Source organism: Athene noctua, chromosome 12 (assembly GCF_965140245.1).
Source record: "Athene noctua chromosome 12, bAthNoc1.hap1.1, whole genome shotgun sequence".
NCBI lineage: Eukaryota > Metazoa > Chordata > Aves > Strigiformes > Strigidae > Athene > Athene noctua.
This window is the reverse complement of record NC_134048.1, coordinates 18,593,969-18,619,928: the sequence shown is the minus strand read 5'-3', so window position 1 is coordinate 18,619,928 and position 25,960 is coordinate 18,593,969. Positions and strand designations below refer to the sequence as shown.

The 25,960-nt window shown below is 40.2% G+C and overlaps 1 protein-coding gene across 2 annotated transcripts in view; it reads right to left on the bottom strand.

Moving 5' to 3' along the window:
• Window positions 1-25,960, bottom strand: part of ADAMTS2 (ADAM metallopeptidase with thrombospondin type 1 motif 2) — a 191,106-nt gene that overhangs the window by 140,487 nt on the left and 24,659 nt on the right. The gene's annotated exons all lie outside the window — the stretch shown is intronic.

The window sequence follows — 25,960 nt, the reverse complement described above, 5'->3', positions numbered from 1 at the left end:
ATTAGGAGGGCTGTTTTCCTGAAACCTAATGTATCACTGTAACTAGCATATGTCAGGGAATTGCAAATCAGCACATTACAGAGCATCGCTGTAGTCCCAGCCCTGAGAACAAAATACAGTACTGTACCAGAGGACAGGACTGTACGTCAGCAGAGAAGCTTCTGCTCTGCTGAGAAGCTGAGCACGTGCTGCTTGGGGCACACTGGGATCCCAAATGTCAGGCAACACTGAACGAAGGAGACCCACAATGCAAATCTAATATTTAAATTCTTTCCCAGAATCTTAGCCAGATTGTCAATGGTTTGTTGGCAGTTTAAGTAAATCCATGAAAATATATAAAAGCAGGAAAATAAACACAATTCTGCATTACCTGAGAATAAACAAGAGGGCCCAGAACAGGTAGCGATGTACCTCAGAGCAGCTTCTGACCCTCCAGGTCACCATGGTGGAGGGGAATGCCTGTGCTTGGCGAGGAGGGACAAGTGACATTGCTGTGCATGGTGCTTCGATGCATAGGTGATGGAGAAACAGAGGGGAGAGCCCAGAGGAAGGGTGGCCCTTTGAAAGGCTGGAAGGGGGCACCTCATCCACTTCCTGAGAAATACGTCAGCATAAATAAATTACCTCTGCTGTCAATTAAATAAAAACATTTTCAATGTCTGAGTTACCAACAAATCTCAAAAAAAAAAGTCGCTGTTTCTCTTTTTTTAAGGAAAATCAAAATTTTACATAAGCATTTCTGAGTGAATTTGGGGGGGAAGGAGAAGTGTTCTTTCCAAAGGAAAAATGGACCAAATCCTTCCAACTAACCTTAATGGATCTACAGCTGTGTTCCCTTTGCTACATCACCACCCCAACCCTACGCAGCCCCAGCCTCCAGTTTGCATCCAAGAAAGATGACTAACATGTTGGAGGAGTAATCTGGTGACTCAAAATTCTGGACAGTGACCTCTCAGGGCAGCATTGTATAGCCTGAACACAGTACACACTCTGACCTACCAACAGTTTATGTACCTCTTGAACAAGGACAGGCTGCAGGGGCAGCCAGAGGAGCAAAAGGAAAACAGGCCCCACAAGTTGCTGACCTGGTCCCTGCTGCTCTGTTCACTCCATGCCAGCCTAACATCCTAGAAAACATTTTCCTTGGAGTCTCAGCAGATCTGCAGCTGAAAAATGCTTAGGATATAAATCCTCTGTTTTTTGTGAGCAGGAAGGAAGATGGAACAGGAAGGCCCATGACTCAAAACACCAAGGGGAGGAAAGAAAAGATATGGGAAAGGCAGAATGGGAGAGAAATCAAACCTACAGTAAGGGGCAAAAAGGTCCAACAGAAAAGGATCGAGCAGCGAGGAGAACAGGGTTTCAACTGAAATGTCACAAGCCATTTGCTAGCCAGCAACCACCAGTGAATTTTTTAGAAACAAGAAATTTTGTATCACAGGAAATATAAGGTGACAAAAAAGACCAAGCCAAGCACATAACTCAAAGCTTCTTCCTCACCACATATACGCCTGTAACTATTTTATATTATTCTTATTTTTCTTTCAAGGAGAGGGAGAGAGAACCAAGCCCATCACTGTTCTCCAAGATCATTGCCTGTGTGCGGCAATACAACACATCCAGCAAGAATGACCCACGGCAAGTGAACACTCACGTGCAGTTCAACAGCTGCATATTGTTTTAAAGATGAACAGAAACAGACAAAATATATTTTGTGTTATTTTAATATCTACATATATAAATATATCTAGTAGGTAAAGGAAATCAAAATCCAAAGCACTAGCAGACTGCCAAAAGTAAAAAAATGTGGTATTCCTGTTGGCTCCAAAGAAAATGGTTTGTCTACCTTCCTCCAGGAATATTAAAAGATAGTGACAGAAAGTAAAAGTAGACGAGAAAAAAATATATATAACAAGAAGAAAATGACCACATAAATTGAAACCACATACAGGATCCCATATGAGTATCACAAACTCCAGGTCGTGGTATGTATCAGCCCTGTAACTCACAGCTTCGGGTCAATATTCTCCACTGTCACCATTCTCTCTCTAACACACATCTGCCCTGGGCATTGCTACACTCTACGGCTTATTTGTTCACATAGAGACAGAGGGAAAGGCCATCTGTAAGTAAGTTAACTTACATTATTAACAATACAAAATTAATTTCCCTGGAAAGCTTCATAGATAAGAGATGAAGTTCTTATCTCCTCTCTGGCAATGAGTTTTTGCGCTACCTGAAGGAGCAGGTGGGGGAGGCTTCTAACCCAGAGGAGCCTCTCACTTGTGATCAGAGAAGCAGAGAGATGAGAGGTTGATGTGACCCCATTCACAGGCATCAACCACACCAGGGCTGGCACTTTTTGTAAAGCAGCTTATTTAGAAAAATGTAAAATGGTGTGCTCTGATTTGTGATGGAGCCGTGCTTCCTTCCCCCAGACTAACCAGGCTCTGGCCTCAACAGCCCAAGAGAAGGGGGACAGTGGACACTGGCCAGCGTGGAGGCGTTGCAAGACAACAACTCCACTGGACCATGTAGATGTTGCTGCAATTGATTTAAAAACAGGGCTGTGGGCACCAGTCATGAAAGCAGATCTCAAAATATGTGTAAGCGGAAAATTTATGTGAGAGATGTTTTGGGTGCTTGGAGTAGTATGGGAAAAAAAGTCATACCTTAGCAGGCTTCCTACTGGATAGGGAGGGATCATCATCCAAAGCTAGAAGGGCGAGCAGAAGTAAATGCATCAACTAGTGCCACAAAGTTGAGGCATGTAAATTAAAACTTATTAAGCCCTGGGGAGTATGCTAATCTGGAGCAGACATTTGTTCGTCATAACTTAATCCTACCTAGAAGATGAACATAGAGCAACTACACTCACTTTACTGTCAGACAAGACTATTCTGGCAGAGGCTTGATAGGCTCTAGCTAAGCCCCAGTAACTTCACAATTTTAGTGAGTTTTGAACCTTTTTTTTTTTTTTGGTTCTTTAAATAAACAATCCTCAAACATTGTTAAGGAAATCTTAAAGCTACCACATCGAGTAAATAAATAATTATATTTCAAGGCAAAAAGCAACCACTCGCAGCTTCACAGTGGGATGACTTTACACCTGCTATTAACCTTCATGTACCTGCGACTGAGACATTTGGCTTTGGCCATTTTGTAGGCAGAAGAACTGACTAATGGGAAAACAGATGTTAACTGATAGATTAAGCACTTATTCCTGACACACAGAAACGACCGAATCTCATTTACATACAGTGTAACCCAACTCCCCCTGCCATCCGCAGAAACGAGCACAACCACGGCTCCTGCTCCACAGCTGTGTTTCCTCAAGGAAGAGGAGAAGGATCAAGAATGCGAATGCGCAGAATTCCTGTTGGTAGAGAGGCAACAAAAACAAGATCATACAGTCTGTGAATTCAGACTGATAATCTTAAGTTTTTGCCACCACTTTTCCTCTCATTGCGCCACTAAAATCAAATGAACTTGGAGCCAGCTACAAATTGGCCTTTGTGAAAACAGGGTTTGTTTTCTTTAAATGCACAGAGCTCTACCATCGTGCAATACATGACTTCTGCAGCTTTTGCACTTTAAGGGACATTAATTCAAATGAATACAGTAGCATACCACTACCATATATTACACTTTGTTTTTACAGATGTACATAGTTTTAAAATTGAAAGATAAAATAATGCAAACCTAGGCAGGAGAATTAGTCATGCAGGCAAAGTTGATCTACAGGTATGAAATATAAAGTAGGACTGGCATGCTGACAGGACATTGCTATTCTCTAGGGAAAACTAACATTATAAGAGAGTGTGCAGCTTGAGAACATCTGAATGGCTGAACACAGTTTCCTGTTTACATAAATTAATGGAAGATTAGTCGTTTTCCAAGGTTTGAGTTCAGCAAGTGACATGTAAATTCCATGTGACTCACAAATCATTTGCATATGACCCAAGTGCATAGGATTTTCCATCCCGCGTCAGAACTTGGGTCCAGCATTTTCCTGTAATGGCGATTTCCGGGAAGGGGGATAGAAACTCTAAGACATTGCAATCTTTTTTTTTTTTTTTTTTTCAATCTACCCTTCTAAAGACATGTGGGACTGGTCTGCCTTGGTAAGTTTGTTTTGCAGGAGCAAGCCTGGGAAAAATGCAGACCAGATGGAAATATATAGCTATTACGAACCATCCTAAGAAACACGCAATATCTTCTCAGTCTGAGGCTAAAGTCCCTGCAACGTAGCAATTGGTATTTCTCCTGCAGAATGGGCAAGGATCTTACCCACTCCATTCCCAACGTAGGGGTTAGACTAAAAGTGGGAGGACTCCTCTACAGATGGCATAGTCTACACGGCAACCACAAGATGGTAAGAAAGATGGGAATCTAATTCTTATCATGTTGGGAATTGCATCTAGGGTCTGTATTCCTTGAGGAAAATATTCATATCCACCTCCACTGAATTTTCAAGCCTCCTGCATGCCACAACAAACAAGATCAGAAAAGCCTCATGGCTTCATTTTCCACTGAGGCCAAGCGCTATTCACTACAAACAGGGACTCTTTGATGATTGCCCCACTGCCAGAGTGGAAAAGGCATGCTCCCAGCAAGGACGGGCATCGCACTCGCTGTACACTAATTGGAGAAATCGTCTGCTGGCTGTTTTATCTGGCCTTGCAACCTCTTCACACACAGTCCAAACACTCCTCGCGGGAAAGCTGGCAAAAGCCCCGGAGAATTACAAATGATGAATTTTGCTTGGACAAGAAAGATTGCCAGAGTTAATTATGAACCATTATTTAGACATATTGGTGAGGAAGACATAACAATCCTCAATACTCAGACTTATTATCAGGCCTGCCAAATTCATGCCTCTGGGTACAACACTGCACGTAGACCAAGAAATTTCTTCAGAAGTTGGCACTGATGAAATTTTATGAATAAGCAAAACATCCCATTAGCAAGGGGTCTCTGAACATCCATTAGTCAGAGCAGCAATAAAAGCATGGGATGGAGCAGCCTACATAGTCACTCCTTGCCCTGTCCCAGTGACATGGATCGTGAGAAACAGATTTTCAGCCACAAAAAGACCCAAGAATGTTGATAGCTTGGGAATAGGCTGAAATTTTGCACTGTTAACTAGAGGGACTGGGGAAATGAATCTGCACATTGCCAAGAAATTAAACCAAATTTAATTTCCCATCTTGGGCTCTTTTGTGTCTTCTCGACTTCTTGCAAATCAGTCATTATGCCAAGAAAATATCTTAAAAATATCACAACGAACACAAACCCCATACTGCTAAAGCAAATGGTGAGTTAGAAAAAGAAAACATTTTCTCCAATGTCTGAAAAGCTTTGATGCCAACTAACAGAAGATGGAAGAAGTAGTATAATAAGAAACTGTGAAAGGTTAATACATGGAGAGTGATGGGATATTTGACAATATAATACAGGAAAGCTACTGAGAACTGCATTTACAGCAAAGCTCTAAGCCACTCCTAACAGCAATAATGGGATGTGTGGATGAGACCGTGGAGAAATAAGTTGGGTTTTTTTCATAATACATGATGAGCAAGATCAAACATCTGTGCTTACTGGGCCGAAGACAGACACAGAGTTTGCAAGTATTTCTGTCTAAATAGAGGATTATACAGAAAGATGACAGCAGTGCCCATGAGCCTACTGATTGCCTGCAAAGCCCCAAGGGTCCCCAGACACAATAACACAAAAACAAATATTCTCAGTACTCTAAGACTCCAAGATAAAAGATCAATATCCTGTTTCCAAAGGTGTCTTGTGAGTGCTTCTTAAGAAACTATATCCCGCTGACTGGAAAAGGGGAAACATAATCCTCATTTTTAAAAAGGGAAAAAAAAGAAGACCCAGGGAACTACAGGTCAGTCAGTCTCACCTCTGGTCCTTTCCAACCCAAACCATCCTGTGATTCTATGATAAGAGTAAGGCAAGCAAGTAGTGACATTCTCCAGAAAATACTTCCTATGTCCAAAGTGCTACCCACAGATTTCCTCAAGCAGCACTGGTGACTGGATATGGATACTTCTCAGACCTTAATTTTTCTTCCGTGAATCTCTGATGACTTTTTGAACTCACACAACGCTTTAGTATCCACAGTATCGCTCAGCAAATAGTTCCATGGCTTTGTTGCGCTCGGTGTTAGCTTCCTTGTGTTTGTCTGAAACTGCTTTCTCAAGTTTTATTTGATATCTCCTAGTTGTTATATAAGAAGAGACACTGGACAGTGACTACCTACTGACCTTCTCCTGACCACTCTATAAAATCAATTGACCTCAATACCTCAGTATCTCTTTCCACCTCTCCTCCCCTGGAATTGTTCTGCCCTTTGCAGTATTCCTCAAGTGCACTAAAAGGAGACCAGTACATGACCGCCCCCAGTCTACTCCCAGGGTCCAAGAACACAGTTACACTTAGTTCCTGCACTGCTGTACGGAGAGTGCGACCCTGCAGAGACTCAGATGTGTAAGAGTTTTGTGGAAATGCTATGTATTATCACTACGACTCACTTGCTGTTCCTCTCTACATGCTAAGTTCTGCAATAGCACTGCATTTCATAGCTTTGCTTTATATTATTTGGTATTACACATTAATTATACATTAATTACACATTACTCCTGCAAACTCACTGCAAAGGTCCTATCTACTTGTTTAGTCTCAATTCAAGGATATACTCCAATCTGAATACAAGATTTGCAAGTTATAATTCAAGGTGACAGAACACTACAGTTGATGAAAAGTGACAGACAGCAAAATTAGTGGTTTATCCTACACAACCACAGTCTCTTCCATCCCAGTGAAGTCTTTTTTCCATCACTATAATGTTCAAGCAATTCATGCTTAGAGGAAAGAACTCATTTCACAATTTTATCTCTGTTGTTATGATACCAGCAGGGGTTTCTTCTAAAGCCTGCTCTGGCAAGAGAATAACTCCCTGTGATTCTCTCCCTGCATTTAAAACAAAACAGCTCTAGCTGCTGTGGTTGCAAAGAAATGTTTGAACTTTAATGCAATCTTAGAAGCTCAGAGGAGGCAGCAGATATAAACCCAAACATGATGAGAAATTAAACAACAAATCTGAGGATTTTTAACCAAATCTCATTTTCTGAGCAATTGGATTTAGTGCATGAACCTCCCTCTACACTCTACAGATTGTCTTGTCTGCTTCCTAATGTTGTGCCTACAGCTCATGCAGGCTAAGACTGAGTAAATTCAAAACAAGCTCCTTGGGTATTCATTTCACCATGAAGTTCAGCTCAGGCTTATCACCCTTTCTGGGGGGAGGGAGGTTGCAGTTACAGGTTGTTTTGAGGGGGTTGCAATATCTCCATCAAGCTCTTGCTGCCTCAGCAATACTATTAACCAATACTCAACTCAATTATTTTAAAGCTAGTGCATGTAGTCTGCACAAGCTGCAATCATACCTTCAACTCGAGGGTGATACAGCTAAACTGAGTTCAGGAGGACTCCAGGTTGGATTTAGCACCTCAGAGCTTCCCTCCACTGCCTTCCACGATTCAGAGTACAACTGAAGCATCTTCTCCATTCTGTATGTTGAACCAAGTTACACAATAAATTCACATGTACTCTGAAATTCATGTTGTAGTTTATATCCAGCTTCCATGTATTTGTGCCTGTTAATATGAAATCCTTGCATATTTTAAGCCTTTACATAAGATGGGTATCTAGAAATGGTAAAGAGCTGCTCTAGGAAATTGGTATTCACTTAACTTGTTTACATTTGTTTCCGAATTTCTTTTCAAAAGCTTCTCTGAATTATTATTAGCAGCTTTATACAATGTTGAAAACATACTGATCATTTTATAAATAATACAAAGAACACTCTCTGTCCTGAAAACTTAATCATGGACTGAGCTAAGCTGGAGTCAGATTTCACATTCATCTTCTCAATTTAAGAATATAAATGGCAATATGCACTCAGTTGAACAAAATGGCTTAGCAGTCAGCTAAATACATGTTTGGCTGAATCAAGCAGCCATTTATCTGACAATCTTGGCATGTACAAAACTTATTTACAGCAAATGAAAAAAACACAGTTTGAAGATAAAAATCTTCAAACATTCAGCGTTATAAAATTGTTCTACAATTGTTCTCAACAAGATTAGTGGCACATTAACCAGCTACGTTTCATGCCCAGCTCTGGGAACTGACCCTACCCATCTGCCTTAATTTGGTTTAGGGTTATGTCTTGGCAAACTCTTAGGCTGTTCCTTACTTTCACCAGCACTGACATGCTCCCCCAGGGACTGCATTCAGGCCTCAGTGGTTTCCAGCCACGTCTGAACACATTCACAAATGCCACTGGGAAATTCCCTCAGATGTTTCAAGGTAGCTCTCTGAGGAAATAATCCAGCTGTGAGATTTTTTTCTTTTCTATTTTTAAAAATATAGATCACATTACATTGCTCCCACATCACTTCTTTTAATTGTCTCCCTTCTCTAGAGGCACTGTGACTTGGCAAGAGACAACTCTGCCCAGCTCCTATTCTCATGCCAGGCTTTTACATTCTATATGTTCCCCTAAAAACAAAGGGTTTTTTTACATTTTTCCTCACTTTAAACCTTGTGTGTCTGAACACACATCAATGTCCTCTCACTGACCAGACAGCCTAGACTCCAGAAAGCCATGATGGAACCTCAGGCTTTAAACTGCAGAAAATTTGCATCTCACCAGGAAAAGCCACAAAATGTTCAACAGTTAAGACTGCATTAAAAAAAGATAAACGACTTCTTCATGAAGCCTTTCCACTGTTTGATGGAGACGGCTTTATTTTTTGGAAAATAACCTGAAGAAAGTCTTTAGGTATACATACTTAAAGGTAGGATGTGGAAATAAAAGCTGGACTGGCAGCTTCTCCAGGACAAAAAAAAATAATGAAGTATCATTAAAGCAAGCGAGCTGATGAGTAGATGCTGCAGGTCAGAGGCAGCATTAAATGCCATTTCCACATTTGGTTCTTCATAAAGTAAGGTCACAGTACACCACCATCCTTAATCAGGTCTTGTTGTTGAAGATTAAACTTTTAGAACAATGTAACAATATTACACTTAGGTCAAGAAAGACGTTCTTTGTATATGTTAAAGCCAACGGCATCCCTAATCAGAAGAACAAGTAGATATCCCTCTCTGAGCAAGGACATTCCAGAACAATTAGACCTTGAAGAGGATTCAGCGCCAACTGGGCAAGCACACTCAAGGTCCACGTATCCTTAGCTGAACTACCCTCATTGTAACACTAAAAATCAAGCCTATAGGTCAAGAAGACCCTTGCCCAGGTGAAGACCCTTCCCCTGAGTCCACGTAGTAGTAGGACAAGTATTGTGTCAGCAGTATTATAATTGTATGCAAATTACTAACCAATCATCACAGAGAGGATGGACTTGGAAAATCACTAACTCTGAAGCTTTGTGTATAAATACAGTGCAAAAAGTCCCATTGGTGTGCTTGATTTGTGGGAAAACACCGAGCACCTAGGCTTGTGCAACCCTAAAATAAATAATCAAGGTCTCTCTTGAGTGTGTGATTATTGACCTATTGCACACCGGGGGACGAACCCACTTTTTGGACAACACTGTGATTGCTGGAGAATCATGCATGCTTCTAAACATACAGGAGAACAGCATCTCAGGTGAACAGCTCGCCTTCCAGGAAACCAGACTACCAAACCCTTTGAAATTAATATAAAAATGCCATCCTTCATATAAGGAAAAGATCCTCAGTCTGACATACCATGCCCAAACTCACCATCACCAGCTCTCGAAATGTATAAAAGGCTGTGTTGTACAATGCGTATTCAGCCAAATACATTTCATTTGGATATTCCCCAGGAGACAAGGAGGGCATTCAGCACTTCACAGCTGCTCTCTGCATCCACGCCCAGAGCCCAGAGTTCACATGAAGGTGTTTCCATGTCAAGGGGCAAATGGTATTTGGAAAGGGAAGTCTACTCTCCAATTTTACCGCTTTAAACCCTGTTTGGTCCTTCTGAACGAGAATGTCATGCTTGTGGAGCTGCTGGATAGGAGAGGATAAGGAAAGGAGTACCTTTTCCTGAAGGCCTTCTGGTGTGTCCTTCTGAAGGGACCAGAGGCAGAGGAGTTCTACCATCCACCTTCCACAAATGTCAGCGCTGACACTCCTGTGGCTAACTGCTTTGGTTTAAGTGTCAGTGTATCATCACCTAAAAGCTCTTAGTACCTGCATGAGCTGCAGCCAGAGCAATCTAGACATCCGTCCAGAGTAGCCATGACTTACAATGAGTAGATATGACTTATGATCCCTGACAGCTTCTGTTCATTTACATGAAAGTCTGTAAGTAAAAAAGAAGAAAAAAGCCCCCAACCCCCATACATGCATATGCCTTAAGAACCAGCCAAAAACCGGAGACAGGCAGTGCCCCATTTATCTGGAGAATCTGACAATAACTCCTGACATGTAAAGCTGGACCTTCTAATCTAGCCAATTTGTAAAACTACAGGAATTCATTCCAATGCTACACAGCAAGCACACTCCAGCAGAAAATCAATTCCAGTGAGCAAAGGACTGTGGAAAGCACAGAATACTTATTTTAGTCTTTGGTGAAGGCTGAGGTGGTTATTAATTTTTGGTTTACCATTATTATCAATATATTTTCCGATGCATGCACCTAACAGATTTCCAGAGAAACGGGGGCTCAGATGACACAGAAATAACCTTCCTGCTCATAGGTTTGCTGGTTTTAGTCCCTTCGTGAACCTCTTCAAAACAGGTCACAGATCCCAGTGGATGATGGACTGCAGGGAGAAAAAGACTTTTCCAGTGCATTCACAAAACCACACTATTCTAGACACAGAGCCTGGCTCTTAACTACCTTACAGCTCTATTCCATCTATCTAAATGATTTTTATACTGGCAACACTGATCAGTGCTTTTTAAAAAAACCCATGCTTTCTATGTCTCATTTATGGGATAGATCTAAGTATGAAGCAATTCCATTTTCCCACCATTAAGTCAGGTTTTGCTGCTTAACACACCACTATTTCTGAGCACTCCAAATTTTACAAGGAAATCTTAAGCTTAAAACAGGACAGATCAGAATCACAGATCCCCAAACCCCAGATCCCGACAGCAATCAAAATCAGACTGGATTCTCACCTTCCACTCACAATGTGAAACACTTCTATTCAAAAGCAGATAGGGTTTTTTCTCTACCTCATGAAATATTTAAACAACATGTTATGGTGGGACTTTTTGTGTATTGTCCATCCACAGCAAACAAATGAGAGCTTGGGGAAAAATCCTACCACATCCCAAATATTTGCTGGCAGGCTGAGAAGTGCCACTGTCCATTGATGAGCTCTTTAAAACAGCCCTGAGCTTGACAGATCACTATGTCAGGGAGAAACTTCTGCTGCAAGGACCGTGCCTACAGGGCCGAGCACTGAGCCGTGCTTGGCAGCCCGTGGTGGGAGCACACCCTGGAGATCACATCGAAGGAATTCTTCTACAACCCTTACTGATTATTCAAATTACAGAGGTATTTTGAGGAACTGAGTATCAATCAGAGTGCTTGCTCCTCCTGTTCCCAGTGGGACCAGGATATGGTACAGAAGGAATAAAATAGACTCCCAAACCTAAAATAAATTTCTAATTATTGAAGTATTTGAAATCTATTGTTTTTTAATTGTAAGCAACTGTACGTTTACTCTCCTGGTTTTATCAGAAGCCTCACAGGATCAAGTTCCAGTTCATGTCTTTAAACATATACTATCATATTCATACAGTGGACTTTTAAGAAAAATTTAAATAAAGAAGGAATCACAATATGTAAACAACAACTTCAAAAAAATATAGCAGAAAAAGTATGCTCAGGGTCAAGAAGAGAATGTGAATAACTAAGAATATTTTTTTAAAAAACCATTGTTTTACACGATCTTGTAACTGGGGGGGTAGGGGAGCAGGACTGAGCCAGGACGCTTCAAACTGGCTTGACTGCAACTCATCTCTAGGAGGATTTAAACACAGCAAATGAGAGCAGAAGCCTTGGTGTTCAGCCCAAGAGCTGGATCAAAGGTTACAGAAGATATCACAAGGCCACATAAGCATTTGTACTTTGACATGCAGGATGTCTCCTACACCAGGTTCTGCCCAAATTCTCTGCAAAATAACCGTTAACAGTAACGGTATCTACAAAACGTGTTCATAATGCAATGATAGGGCAGGTTTTTTGAGTTCTTCAAAGGGATGAGCGAATTTCACACTGCCAGAAAAACTGAGCAATCTTAATCTTTCCATTTGTTTTGCAACCAAATAATGACTGTTTAAGCATATTTTTTCTTTTATGCTTTGCCTGAGTACTGGAATATCTTATGCACATGAAATTTGCTCCTGTCTATGACCCCTGTTACCCCTTGCAAACTGCATACTTTAAAAGAAAATTTAATTACAGGTCAGCAATACCAGCATGCCACAATGAGCTCATTTCACAACACTCATTTGTGTTGCAATTTTGATCAGTTATTTCTCACAATTGCTTGGTGACAGGGTTACAGCACAAAGAACTCCATCAAATACACCTGCCAAGGCACAACAAACTGCAAGCAGTGAGAAAAGCATTAAACATCCTGTTTATAGCACCAAGTATATATGTTTAATGGAGCCTAAATGGCAAAGTATCACATCTCCCACATCCTTCCCCATAAAGTTAGGTAAACATTAGGAGCAGCTTGCATGTCTGGAAGTGAAACACGCATTTTTCTATGGCAGCTTATCTTAAATTCAAGCTTTCAACCTTAAGGGGTAAATAGTGTGAGGATTTAAGAATAAATCTCAGTGAAACACATGGAAGATTTACTACAGAGTATTCAAAAAAGTAAGAGGAAAGAAGCATTCTGACAGAAAATTATTTAGGTCACTGGGATAAATCATTGTATATGCACTAGAATTGACAATGCTACTCACTCACTATACTACGGATATACATTAACAGGTATATTATACTCTTAGATCATAATTCTGACACATGTACTTCACACGCTTATATTCAACGACCATCTTTATAGTGACACAACCACATTTACTTTTTACACTCTCACTGCAACTGCTTCTCAGGAAGGCTGTCCCTAATTCTCATCCTAAATCTGAAATAAATTATCACACCCTTCATTTTACATATTGCTTTGCTGAGCTGGAACAGTTGTGTGTCTTATAAAGCCAGCCTCTGGTGATTTTTTTAATGTTGTTTTGTTAGCCCTCAAGAGTTTCTCAGTAGTATTTAAGAGAAAATGGAAAGCCTATATACTATTTTATAAACCATTTGGATACACTGAGAAATGCAAGCTTGGGCCACAGTTAAGCATTAGAGGGAAAGACACATCACAATGCTGCACTTCAAGAATATTTTATTTTTCAAAACTGAGACATAATGGAAATGACTGATTGCGAGGGACAGTGGGTCAGGTCCTGACCAGATCTCAGCACACTTCTCATGGAAAGACATGTCTGATGGGTTTCATTCTAAGACTAAAATAGCAGTAAGTTATCCAAACTCTAAAGTTTACAATACACAACAAAGATTTTCAGTAGACTTACTGTCCCAGAGGGATATAAACTGAAAATCAATTGGCAAGTGAAACCGTATCATGGAAAAGAACTCAAAAGACACAGTTTCTCTGGCACACTGTGCTCAGTCTTGCAGCTGAAAGTATGCTTAACATATACTCATGGATTATATACTATTATATCATATATTCAGGGCACACATGGATTTGATCCGGAGTTCACATGTCCAAGCACATGTCTCTTCACAGAGGCACGGCCAACAGGATCATCCTCACCAGTCAAACCAGACCCAGCACACTGCAAACACAGCTAAGAATTACCTGGAAAGCCTATGCTGGCTACAAAAGCCAAGAGAACCAACCACAGGCACAACTGCACTTCTAAAACTGTATGACCAATTCAAAGTCGCACCCTGCCATAAATCTGTTTACTAGACCCAAATCCCATCCGTTACACTAGTGACATACCTGCTGGTCTCAACAGGGTTAAATCAGCCTAAGAGAAGACATCTTTTCCTGTGTTTTTAAGGCCAGCAACCGTGTCTCTTTTTTCCCCATGTCATCTCTAGTACCACATGATGAATGAAAGCACAACAGTTTCAAAACACTGTAAAATTACCTGCATAACCCTTCCACAAAGAAAAGGGCAAACACCCTCCAGAGTTTTTAATTTACCTCATACCTCCTACCCGCTAACCACATGAAACACTCCTGTTCCTCAGTACCACTTCCATCTTATGCAAGTGGATTTTAGTACCAATGGTTTTCATCACATCTTTACCTTGGTATCAGACAAGAGAACCGTGTCACAGTGCCACCTGAAAAGGCATGCTACTGTTAATATGAGAATATTAGAAAACTAACATACTCCTCTCTGCCTCCCAGTCCCATTTCCAATGAGTTCCACACAACTCAAGCAGAGAGAAGAGAAATTTTGCTCCATATTTTTTCCATTAACATTTATGGGATTTCAGAGTGCTTCACACTTCCTAAAATCAGGTCCAATGTCAACATTCATACCTTTGTAGACTAAGGAAATTCCTCTGGCCTGCTCCCTGCTACTCAAGTGTTGTGCTGAGAGGTTAGCAATCCACTTAAAGTCACAAATCAGGGTGATAACCCTTCAGGTGCTCTACCAATAGTTTTGACTGCTGCTAAAAGAGTGTATACATACTGGTAAACTAACTGCAGAAAAAAACATTTAATCAGAAAAATTACTGACTAAACGCCTTGCAAAAATTTATTATCATTTTCAGCTGTTTTCCAAAAGCTCTAGTAAGGAACAAATGAACTACAAAAGATTCTTATCTCCCCTTCTTTAGCACTTAAATTTGCTAATTATCCCCAGCCCAAGAGGCGGCCTCCTAATTAAGAAGTAAATCTCTTGGCTTGAAAGGACACCAGCCAGTAATTATTACTGCATGTTCATTTTCCTTCTCTGCAGCTTTCCATGATGTTTGTCAACACTTCCTCTGCCTTCGGATATTTATTTTTTCCTATTTTCTTAATGATGAGTTACCTGTAAGGAGAATGGATGTCACTTATTTAATCTTCTCTTTCTGTTAAGACTTTTGCAATGTACAGAGTCTGCAAAATTAACACAGTGTTGGAAGCAGCAGGTTTCAGTTACTGCAGTTTCTGAATGAGCAGGAAGCCCATAATGACTTGTGGCTTCACGTCTAGGAGACAGAACTCTATCCTCCAGCTCACCAGGATTCCTAAACAGACAGGAGATCATAAAATGGGCCCTTAGGCTCTTTATGTTCATGTAACAATTTCACTGACCACAGCAGAGTTACTGACTATTTTCATCAGTGCATGGCAGTGAGTTGTACCTTCTAATGTCTTCATCCTAAAATACTGACGACCGTTTTCAGATTAAAATTAAGACAAACATATGAATCACAATGTGAATTTCAGTTGAATTATTCCATCTGCTTCAGATATTTACAGTAAGAAAAGCTATTGGCAAAACTCAATTCCATGCTATTTCTAACCTCCATGGTCAAAACACACACTTAATCTGAGACACTGTCACAACTACTGTGGAAGCTTCTACACTTGGTGACCATCCTGTTTAGAGGGCTGCATAGTTGAACTGCAACACAGAACCCCGGCTTTGTCCTACCCCTGCCATTGACCTGTCTATGAAACTGCCACAGATTTCTGATGTGTGAAATGGGATGAAAAAAGGGACAACCTCGGATGCAAGGAAAGGGATCACATAATGTGACCGCCCGCACCAGAAGCAGAAGGCACGCAGCAGCTCAGGAGGTTTCTTCCATTTCATGCTCTTAAAAAAATTTAATTTATGTAATGTTCTTTGAGGCCCTTAAATTAAAAACATCATTTAATTGAAGTTCTTTTTATAAGGCATTTTGCATAAGTTCCCTATGGGGCATAAAGAGGAAGGAAATAATTTTTGGAAACATTAATAAAAATATAATCTGACTAATGTTCTTACTATTTTAACTTTATCCAGATTTACCTTGTTCAAAGCAGACCAGTAAAATATGTATTCTATCGCAGTGAAAATGTGTAGGTGTGCAAAATAATCTGTAACTGCAAAGTCAAGTTCTGAAAAAAAACCAACAACCAAACCCAAGATGAATATATCTGCAGCCTATCATTACTCCACGCACAACTTCCAACCCATTCACAAGCCTTTCCTAACATCTGTAGCAGAGAAGTTAAAATTTAGAGAAAATGATAAACACTGTCCTTCAGCTGTTTTGCTATAAAAGCCAGGGCCAGCTTCAGCTTTGGCTAATCCAGTCTCAGAAGTTCTTGCAGTTTACAAGGAAACTTCCTTTGCACAGAGCAAAGCCGAGCTCCGTGCGTCACGCTGGAGGTCACCACCAGACGCAAGAGTACATTCTGTGCAGTGCAAGTAATCTGCACAGCCTGGATGTCAGCATTGTGATATGCAGTATTTGGCCATAAAAGCGGTTATTTCAAAATTCAGAAGCAAAGGAAAATATCTTGAGATGAAAGCTTTAGCAGGTACAATAAAATAGCTAATGCTGGAGGTTGTGAAACCTCAGTTTGTGATTCTTACAGATACTAAGTCAGGATATCAAGATTAAGTTCTTACAATTGGATTACAAATAAGCATTTTAAAAGACATGGCTCTTTTCTCTTTTTTTTTTGCTTTTGGAGGAGGATCAAAGGAGGAGGAACCGAGATGAGAAACTGCCTGTAAATCTCAGTGCAACAGGAAAGAAAAATAAGAAACTGGCACATAAAGCCAAGAAACAAATGGATAACTGGAGAGAGAAGAATCCCTGCCTCTTTCATCATCTTCTCCTAAATTTCAGGCAGACTTTCTCTGAAATTGTAGGCTGGGAGCAGTGAAGAAAGAGACGGTGCATTTGTAGGCATGAGGGAAGCAACAGAATACATCAGAACAGCTCTAGGCACAAGTACATTAGCTGGGGGAGCAAGCCCACTGCCTACGTCTATTACCACAACTCTGCCCCAGCCATAAATTACATGACGGGCTTTCAGTTCCCGTGCTCCTCCCACACTCCTGGATGTCCCCCCTTTTTTTTTTTAAATAGATATCTGCAGGATATGCAAATACATTTAAGGAGCAAATGGCTCTCATCTGCTCGTGGCTTTGACAGCGGGAGGCATCATCATCACTGAAGAGGTAGACCTTGCCTCTGGGAGCCAAACGGCAAAATACATGGAGTGGAAAGAGGAGAAGAAATTCCAGCACTGATCTCCAGCGATGCTCTTGTGGCTGGTGCCTCCCGCGCAGGTCACTGAGCTGGGGCTCTCCTGCAACTTGTGCTAATAGTACAGATGCTCTGTGCGGCCCCAGGCAAGGGGAGGGACACATGGATTTGGCAGTGCCTCGCTGTGGTCTTTTTAATATCATTTATTTAAAGCTCTTCTGAAATCTCCTTTCAAACTACAGTAGAGCAAGGGAAGGGTAATTAAAAATAAAAGAAAGTTTTCATCTGTTTCATCATGATCAAAGGAGGAGGTAAAGGAGCGTGCGAGTCCTGAGGGACCCATGTTCCCCACCGCTGCACAGCCAGCTATTGTCATAAAACATGGATCTGTATTTTATTCAGGCAGTTTTGCTTAACAGGATATTCTAAGATGCAACATCTCATTTTCTTGAGGGGCCTCAGGGGACAGAGGAAAAACACCCATCCTGACCAAGAAAGAGTATTTAAATATCAAAGTAAGAGGGAAAAAAAGGTAGAGCAGAAAGCTTTGTCCAGCTAGGAGACTAATGAACGATGACCCAGGTTCATTTACCATCGACTAACCGAAGTTTCTTAGTGCAAACCAGGCTTGGGATAAATTGGGACATTTATTCCAGATGACAGGACCAGAGTAAACAAATAGATGCTTTTTAATTTCCCCTTTTACTTAGGGGGCCATAAAAATTCGATGGCAAAGAGACTGCACAGCAGAAGTCATAGAAGATTTAGATTAGCGCAAGAAATATAACATTGCCATCTCAGCAAAGGTTTGCCTTAAGAAACAAAAAGGAGCCTTTTAAATCCAGAAGGATTCATCCTTAGAGAAAAGGACAAAGACTTTTACCCTGAACATTGCATTCCTCGTACACATCCCTGCTCACCTTTCTTTCCTGTTGGCATGTCGGTGTCCTGAGCACCCCTTACTCCCCTCTTCACAAGAGCAGCCACAGTTTAAAACAGTTTAAAACACCATCACTCCAGTTAAACTAAAAGTGGAACACTCAACTGTGTGTGTATAAGTCTGGCTCTTCAAATCCCTGTCTGAGCACCGAAAAATGACCTAATTTTAAAAGCTGCTTGAACACCCAACTTGCTTTCATTCCATTGAAATTGTGGAGCTGGATTAGCCATTACATTGACTGCAGCTACCCGGATCATCAGCCCGAGGAGATTACAGCCCTCATGTCACATCTGAAGCAGCACTTCTTATTCCAAGACAATTAAAGAAGGGGTTAAGAATACTTTAGATACTTTATCCCTGAGTAAAATAACACCACCCTATCTCCTGCAGCAAAGCATACACCGAGCAAAACTAGTTATCAGTACACTACGCATGAGTGTATCTGCTGAGTAGGACCCCCAGGATGTCACAGAAAACTCTATCACATCGTCATTCAAGTACAGGAAAACTAAGAAACACAGTGACATGTATGCAACAAAGGACTTTACACACAGCATCAAGTTGTGCTGTCTATAGGAACTATTTCCTTTATTAAGGATAACGCCTTGTTTAGTACATAGTTCTCATGAGTTATATCATTTTTCATAACGTTTTCTCTCACTTTTTATTGTTGTTTAAGCCTTAGAAAGCAAAGTTTTTTCCAAAACCTTTTCCTAATTCAGAAAAAAGCCATAAGCCTTAAGAGTCTACTGTATACTATACCTTCCTTGCAGCTATCTCTTTTGAAGGCTTTTTTAATTACAAAAGGAAAATGGCTTCTGGAAGGCACAGGAGTGGTTCAGCAAATTACTGCCTAGAGCACAGTATAAAACCCAGTGTTGACGAGGGGGCACGTTCAGAATTTCAGTCTTAAAGGTCAGAAATACCAACAGTAATGAAAGATGGTTCGATTTCAAAGTGCTAAGTGATGGCTGTGGCCTGGAGATTTTTGTCAGATGTGCAGGAAGACAGATCCCAGAAGAGGAGAAATTGGTGCATTCACATCTGGTAGAACAGCATCTAGTAATTTACTATGGGCATAACAGGGCCTTAGCTTTTAAGGCAATATAATTGGATATGTTTGGCCATGGTTTTAAAAGGCAGCTTTCAAAAATGCGCAAAAAAAAAGGTATCATACATACGAAACCTCTATATCAGTGGTTCAGAAATTCCCTGTCTTGGTTTTGGATCTGGTCCAAAGCCTGGAGACAATTGTGGAAAGCCTCACTTGACATCAGTGATCAAGGTCTGAAGAGCTACAATATAGTGAGAGAGAAGAACAGGAACTCTGCATGGAGAAATCTTTCAGACACATAGATTTAAATTTCCTTTTTCATATGGGAGGAGGGGGAAGAACTCTATCCCTCTGAGAGAACTTGAGCAAAAGATAAATACTATTATTAAGAGTAATACTAACACATATGATTGATCCTGCAGAATTCTAGTCATCACAAAAATAAGAAAAACAAAACAAAACAAAACCGTGGAGACTTTGGAACTTTACAGTATAACTTTTTCTTTTCAGATATTTTTTTCTGATTATTTCTGACGCTGACCAGATGCATGAAGCACCTCTGATAAACGCAAAGCAATTTTTTCAAATTAAAAGTAATGGTTTTGTTCCAGATCCAACTCAGCATACATTTTGTGTTAAGAAATGCTGCCAAATTTCATAACTTAATTTGAAAAAATGATCTTTTTCCTTAGTGTACAAATTGCTACATTCCAAGCACATCCTACACAGCCTGGCCAAATTAACATAGTCTAATAAAGCTTAGCAGATACCATTTTCACTTGTCCTGGCAAGTCAATACAAGGATGAATGTTGCCTTTGATGCTATTAGAAATATTTAGAAATGACAGTAAAAAACATGGACATGAATAACTCAGTGTAAGTAAACTCAATAATATAAGACATGTTTATTTTTCTTCCCCAGAATCATACTCTTAGACACCATTCTTTAACGTCAGAGCCTATTGTCCAACAATAATTTGTAATTTTGGCCTTTCAATTGCCAGCTCTTCTCTTTTGTATTTTAAGCCCATACTATTTTAGAGAGTTCTGCTCCAGTCTTTCTTCATCCTAGTTTACACACTTGCATAATGCAACCTTGTTAAAGATTACAATCTGCTGTAAAAGGCTTTCTTCTGCCTGGAACTACAGAGAGAACTGGACTATGGTGGGCATCATTTCAGCAATAAATCAGACTATTTCCAGCAAGGCAAACTAAATAAATTTCTGTCCTAATTACTTTGGATAATCTTGAATTTAGCCTTACGCCATCTCTATATGTAGTATTTCTCCATGAACTGGAGACTTTGCTAACGCACCCTGACCTGCTTAATTGGAAGCTGAATCATAACTGATATCAAAACAGATATCAGAGGAAAGCGTTAGCCAGTTCACCAAATTTCTCATCCCTTCCCATGCCTGAAAAAACTTCAACTGACTCATTAAGTAATTACCTCAAGAAATGAGATATGGAACAGCAGAGACATCCTAATTAACAGAACAGGAAACACATAATCAGAGGGAGAACCATTTTGTGTAGTGGGTGCACTGTCAAATTTTTCAAGTAAACCAGGCAAAGGCGGTGTTCATGCTCAGGTTTCCCTGAGTGGATGGTACAGTTTACTCAATACCACAGACTGCTTGAGTTTAAATAAAGTCAAGTTGTAGTAATCTGCCTACCAAAGGTAGATCAATTTCAAAGATGTTCAAAATCCTAATCTCCTGTTTTGAGATTATAATCTCCTCCTGTCTGTTTCAAGGATTTTTAAAAAAATACTTTTGCTCCATTGCAGAAGAATGTATTTTAACCAGAAATAGGCCAAGACTAAAACATTTCTTCCAAGTCCTTAACAATTCAGGTGGGGCACCCATCCAAATCTGCTTTGGATGCAAGTCAGATCCAAAGCTTGAGAAAAACTGTTTTCTTGTTCCAGTTCAAATATGGACAAAATCTCAAAATCTGCCTTGAGACAATGAACATACGCCTCAGATGAAACACGATTAAAAATACTGTTGTCCCTTCATCTCTTGCTTTAATTCTGAATAGATGGTTCCACTTTGCCCTCTTGCAGCATTACACCTAGCTCTGCCGTTAGTCCACGTGACACTGAAGCAAAGCAATCTCCTTTTGCCAGCTACAGACTTTCCACCACTTTCTCCTGTTCCAACCCAGATTTAACACTTTAACAAAACATGGTTTGGTCCCTTCCATTTCCAAAGTAGATTCCCACAGACTAATACATGTGGATTTATGAATCAACACATAGGAGGTTTAACTTGAGATGTTCCTCCCTTCTCCCTCGCTTTCTGTAACTGCACTTCATATTCTCAACTACAGGAACTACATTAGAATAGAGTTACTTCCAAATTCATTAACTAATGCCTTAATCCATCCCACAGGAAACTAGCAGAGGATTCTTTTTCTGCAAAACCCTGATGGTAAGGAAGGCTGATCTACACTTACCACATGTTTAAAATCAGCAGCTTTTCCTCCTGCTTTACCCCTCATTCATTTTCACTTCCACCTCATTAATATAGCTTTCAAAAACCAAAAATATCAAATTAAAAAAAAAAAAAAAAAGCAGATCTGACTTGCAGAGGGTTTCCCACAGGGTGACCACCTTTCTCACACCAGCAGCTGTCTCGGAGTCTAAGCAGACCAGATCGCACATGGAAGATGTCAGACACCTCCCCGCATCCCGCTGGGAGCCCTTCCAACACAACCGAGACACATTCTGAGAACAGCACAGGTAAAGAGGCACAGACCGAAGTTATTCTTCACCCAAATATATGCGTTGTACCCAGAGGCACCGGTAAGCAACTTATTATTTGGGTGGTAACAACCTTCTCCTTTAATGTTATAGGGAAATCGGGTGAGCCCAATTCCTTCGAAGCTTAAGAGTTCAGCATAACATATAAGAAACACTTTTTTTCCTACAACAATCTGCTCTTTGGCACAGCCTCAGAATACTTTACTGCCACGTCTTACTTTGAAATGGGAGGATGCCAAGAATGAGATAAGTGCAGACATCCATGACTGGGAAACACAAGTAAAAGGCCTTCTCCAGAGCCAATTACAGCCTTCAGCAGACAAGCGTTTAAAAAAAAAAAATCAACCCAAAACTAAACAAACAAAGAAAAAGCAACATTAAATTTGTCTCTCTGTATTCAAGGAGAAACACAGCATTTATTTCTTTTGATTAAAAGGCTCTCCTTTGTTAAAAACTCGAAAATATCCCACCAAACTGAAATAAAGCCTTTATTTCTTCAGAACTTGAGTCTTAATTCTCAAAAGAATATTAAAGCCCACATTATTACATTAAAAAAGAGATCATTCTTTATCTGCTGTTACCCATTCAATGAATGGAAACCTAGATTAGAGCAGAGACTTGCCATGAGATATAACTGCTTTAGTGGCCAGATATGTCTTCAGCCAGCTCCATTTAGCTTTTGCTTCCTTAAATGTCTTGATAGCATTTTATCATGTAGTGTTATCAGCACGTTTTCCACTATTAAATGTTGTGATCAAGATGAGACAAAAATGCCAATGTGACTGCAGTCTTCATTTGAAGCCATATAGTTTGGCATATTTCCTTTTGAAAAAGGACGAGTTAACTTAAGTCAATTAGGCAAAACATGGGATGAATAATTTATAAAGCATCAAGAGAGAAAAAAATGAGTGAAATTAAATAAGCCACAACAAGTAATTGACTGTTTAGATTCAGCTTCACAAACATTTAAGCCTATCAAGGATCCCAAACTGATCCATTCTGCATCCACCATTCTTGCCTGGTTAGAAAAATCCAGGTGTGTAAAGCCAGCATCTTGCCAAGAAAAGCCAAAAGAAAGGTAAAGGCCAAAAGGTAAACTGCAGAAGGGATTTATTTTGATGATACAGGATCATTTTGAACCTCTAGGGAAGATCTCAGAGAAGCAAACAGGGAAAAGTCCATGCAACAGAAAGACAACAACAAGGTATCAAGTCACCCAGACAAAACTGCAACTGAAAAATGGCTCAGAAATGTCTAACCTCAAGGAAGTTTACAAGTGAACATGTTTCAATCAAGTCAGTCCTAATGGAACTGAAAATTACTTTCAAACAGCACTAGAAATGTACTTTAGCTCCTCTTCAGTTGCCTGACTTGTTCACATTGCCTCATGTAAGAGTTCTGGCCACTTCAAAGTCCTTGGCTCCACTTTTTCTTCTTTGCCAGAACAGTGACGCTCATCACTGCTATTGTACAGAGAACATAAATCCTTTTTTAAAAAAGCATTAAAACAACTCCAAAGCATTTTGAAAGATGTTGGAACCAAATTCAGAAGAGGACAGTGAAGTCCAGCACACCTTCACTGCCTCAGGAGTCTACAAAGTAGATCCAACAAAAGCCAACAGCTCACAGTTCAGAAACTCAGCTGTGTGGGGTTACGTATCCAAAGGTGTTTACACACCAGAGAGGTGGTTAGTACGATATGCAAAACCCCCAGCCCCAGTGAGTTAGATACTTTAAACTGGTTAAAGAGGTCAAGCAAGTTAAGGCCATAGCTCGGGTGCATGTGGAAGTTTCACTAAGGGCCACATATCTTTTTTTAGTTCCCTACATAAATCTACTGAAATTTGCCCTTTGTATTAGGTAGAGGTATATATGTAGTTCAGAAAATCCACCACAGCCTTTGGTATCAGTGGAAGTTTCAAAAATCTTATTTTTCTGAGAAGGTTGGTTTGGGTCTCACTTTATTAGGCTGGCTACAGGCACGACTACAGGAGATTTTGTGGTTTGTGTTGTACAAGCGATCAATCATCAGCAACATAAATGTTCTTGGTGATATTAAAAATAAAAGGCAAAGGACCATAGCAATATTTTTGTGAACGTGTGCAAAACCATTCATTGCTGACAATCTAAACTACTGAACTAACTTCAGCTGAGCACCACAAACACTAACAGAAGTTAACGCTCACCAGAGCTCTCCCACCTGTTGCACCGTTCGCACAGCGCTGGTAAAGTGGCAGGAGCACCGATGAGAGGGAGAATTCAAAAAATGATTGAATCAGTTTTGTTGAAAGTTTCCACACAGAGGAGAATTTACCTTTGGCCTGAGACCAGGAATGAAAAACTTTTCAGTCCAAAAAGAATGCTTTGGCCAAGGCTGAGTACAGCTTGAAAAGGGGGCTTCTCGTGAGAGCCTGAGTACTGTGGTTAGTCTGGCATCTGCTATCACATGTTTTACATTTTCCTTTCTTAATGATATTATGGTCACTGTAAGTACTGAAAGTAAGAAAGATTTACTTATTTTACCCATTCTTCCCATATGGTCTAGAGGTGCATTAGCATCATTTGCCAATTTATTCTATTTTTTAAGTATTTCAGAGATTTTGAATGTACAATAATCTAAACTATTCAGCCCAAATGTCATTTAATCAATATTTTATGTTCAGTTTCTGTGAGTTCCACAAAAAGGATCAACCGTCTTTTCAAGTACTTGGACTATCCTGAAAATACAATATAATGTTACAAGTATAGTGAAATATAATGATATACACAGACTACTCCAGGAAACCTCTCTTTTCCAGTAGTTTCTAAAAATCTTAATCCAGAAACTAAAAATATTTTTTTTGTCCAAAGAAAACAGCAATATGTACTCAGTAAGGTAACTGCCATGCAGAGGATTAAAATAAAGGATGCATGCAAATACATTGCTGAATTGGAGCTTTAATGCTCTCTTAAGCCCTTCTCGGTCTCTCTTAACGTGAAATTATGCTGATAGATTTCTCTAAAAAGCAGCTGAGTAGTGACCCAAGGCAACCACAAATACAAGAAGAAAAACATGAACGTGACACTTGATAAAAAGTACTGTTACATTTACTTTCGTCTGTTAGTTTTTAATTGTACTGGCCCAAATAATTGAGCAATTCTCAATTTCAGAATTGACGCCACTGCTATTTTATGTAAGTAAAATAATACTACAGTCACTTATTGCTGAACTCAGCTGAGCTAACCTCTTTTGAGCCAGCACCGCACTGCCACTTCAACTGATTTTCTACAAATGGGAAACGGGAGAGATGCTTTACCTACCTCTTCCTCAAACAGCTCTTGTCTACGGTCTGGAGAAGCTTAAAAGAAGGAGATAAAACACTGTCACTGAAGGAGGAGGGTGTATATGCCACTGTTGGAGCACCTTCCCTTTGAAACACAATAATTCTCTTTCCCACAGCCCCAATTTTACCCCCTCTTTATGTGGGGAGGCTGAACCAACACCTTGCAAGGAACTGCCATGCAGGGAAGAAGGAAGCTGGGGAACTGCAGCTCAGCAGCAGCTCAGAGGGTGTCAACACCAACAAGAAAGAAGGGTAACAGACACACAATAACACCCACAAACGCTGGGACACACGGGCATTTGGAAGGGGCAGTCTGATTTCCCTCACTCGGAAGCAGTGAATGCAGTGGGTAATACTACGTTTAGTTTGGGACTCGATATGCAGAAGAAGCATAAATGAAATAAGGGGGTGAAATGAAGAAGGGGCAAACATTTTAGAAGAGTTCATGTAAGGACAACTGGAGAATAGGCAACGTTTCTTTCCAACCCGGGGCAAAAAAAGGGAATAATGAAACTCAGTAATTCCCTCAGCAACAACAGAACAGAACTTTACCAGTCCTCCAAAGAGGATTTAAAGGTGGTATTTATTGGATTACAC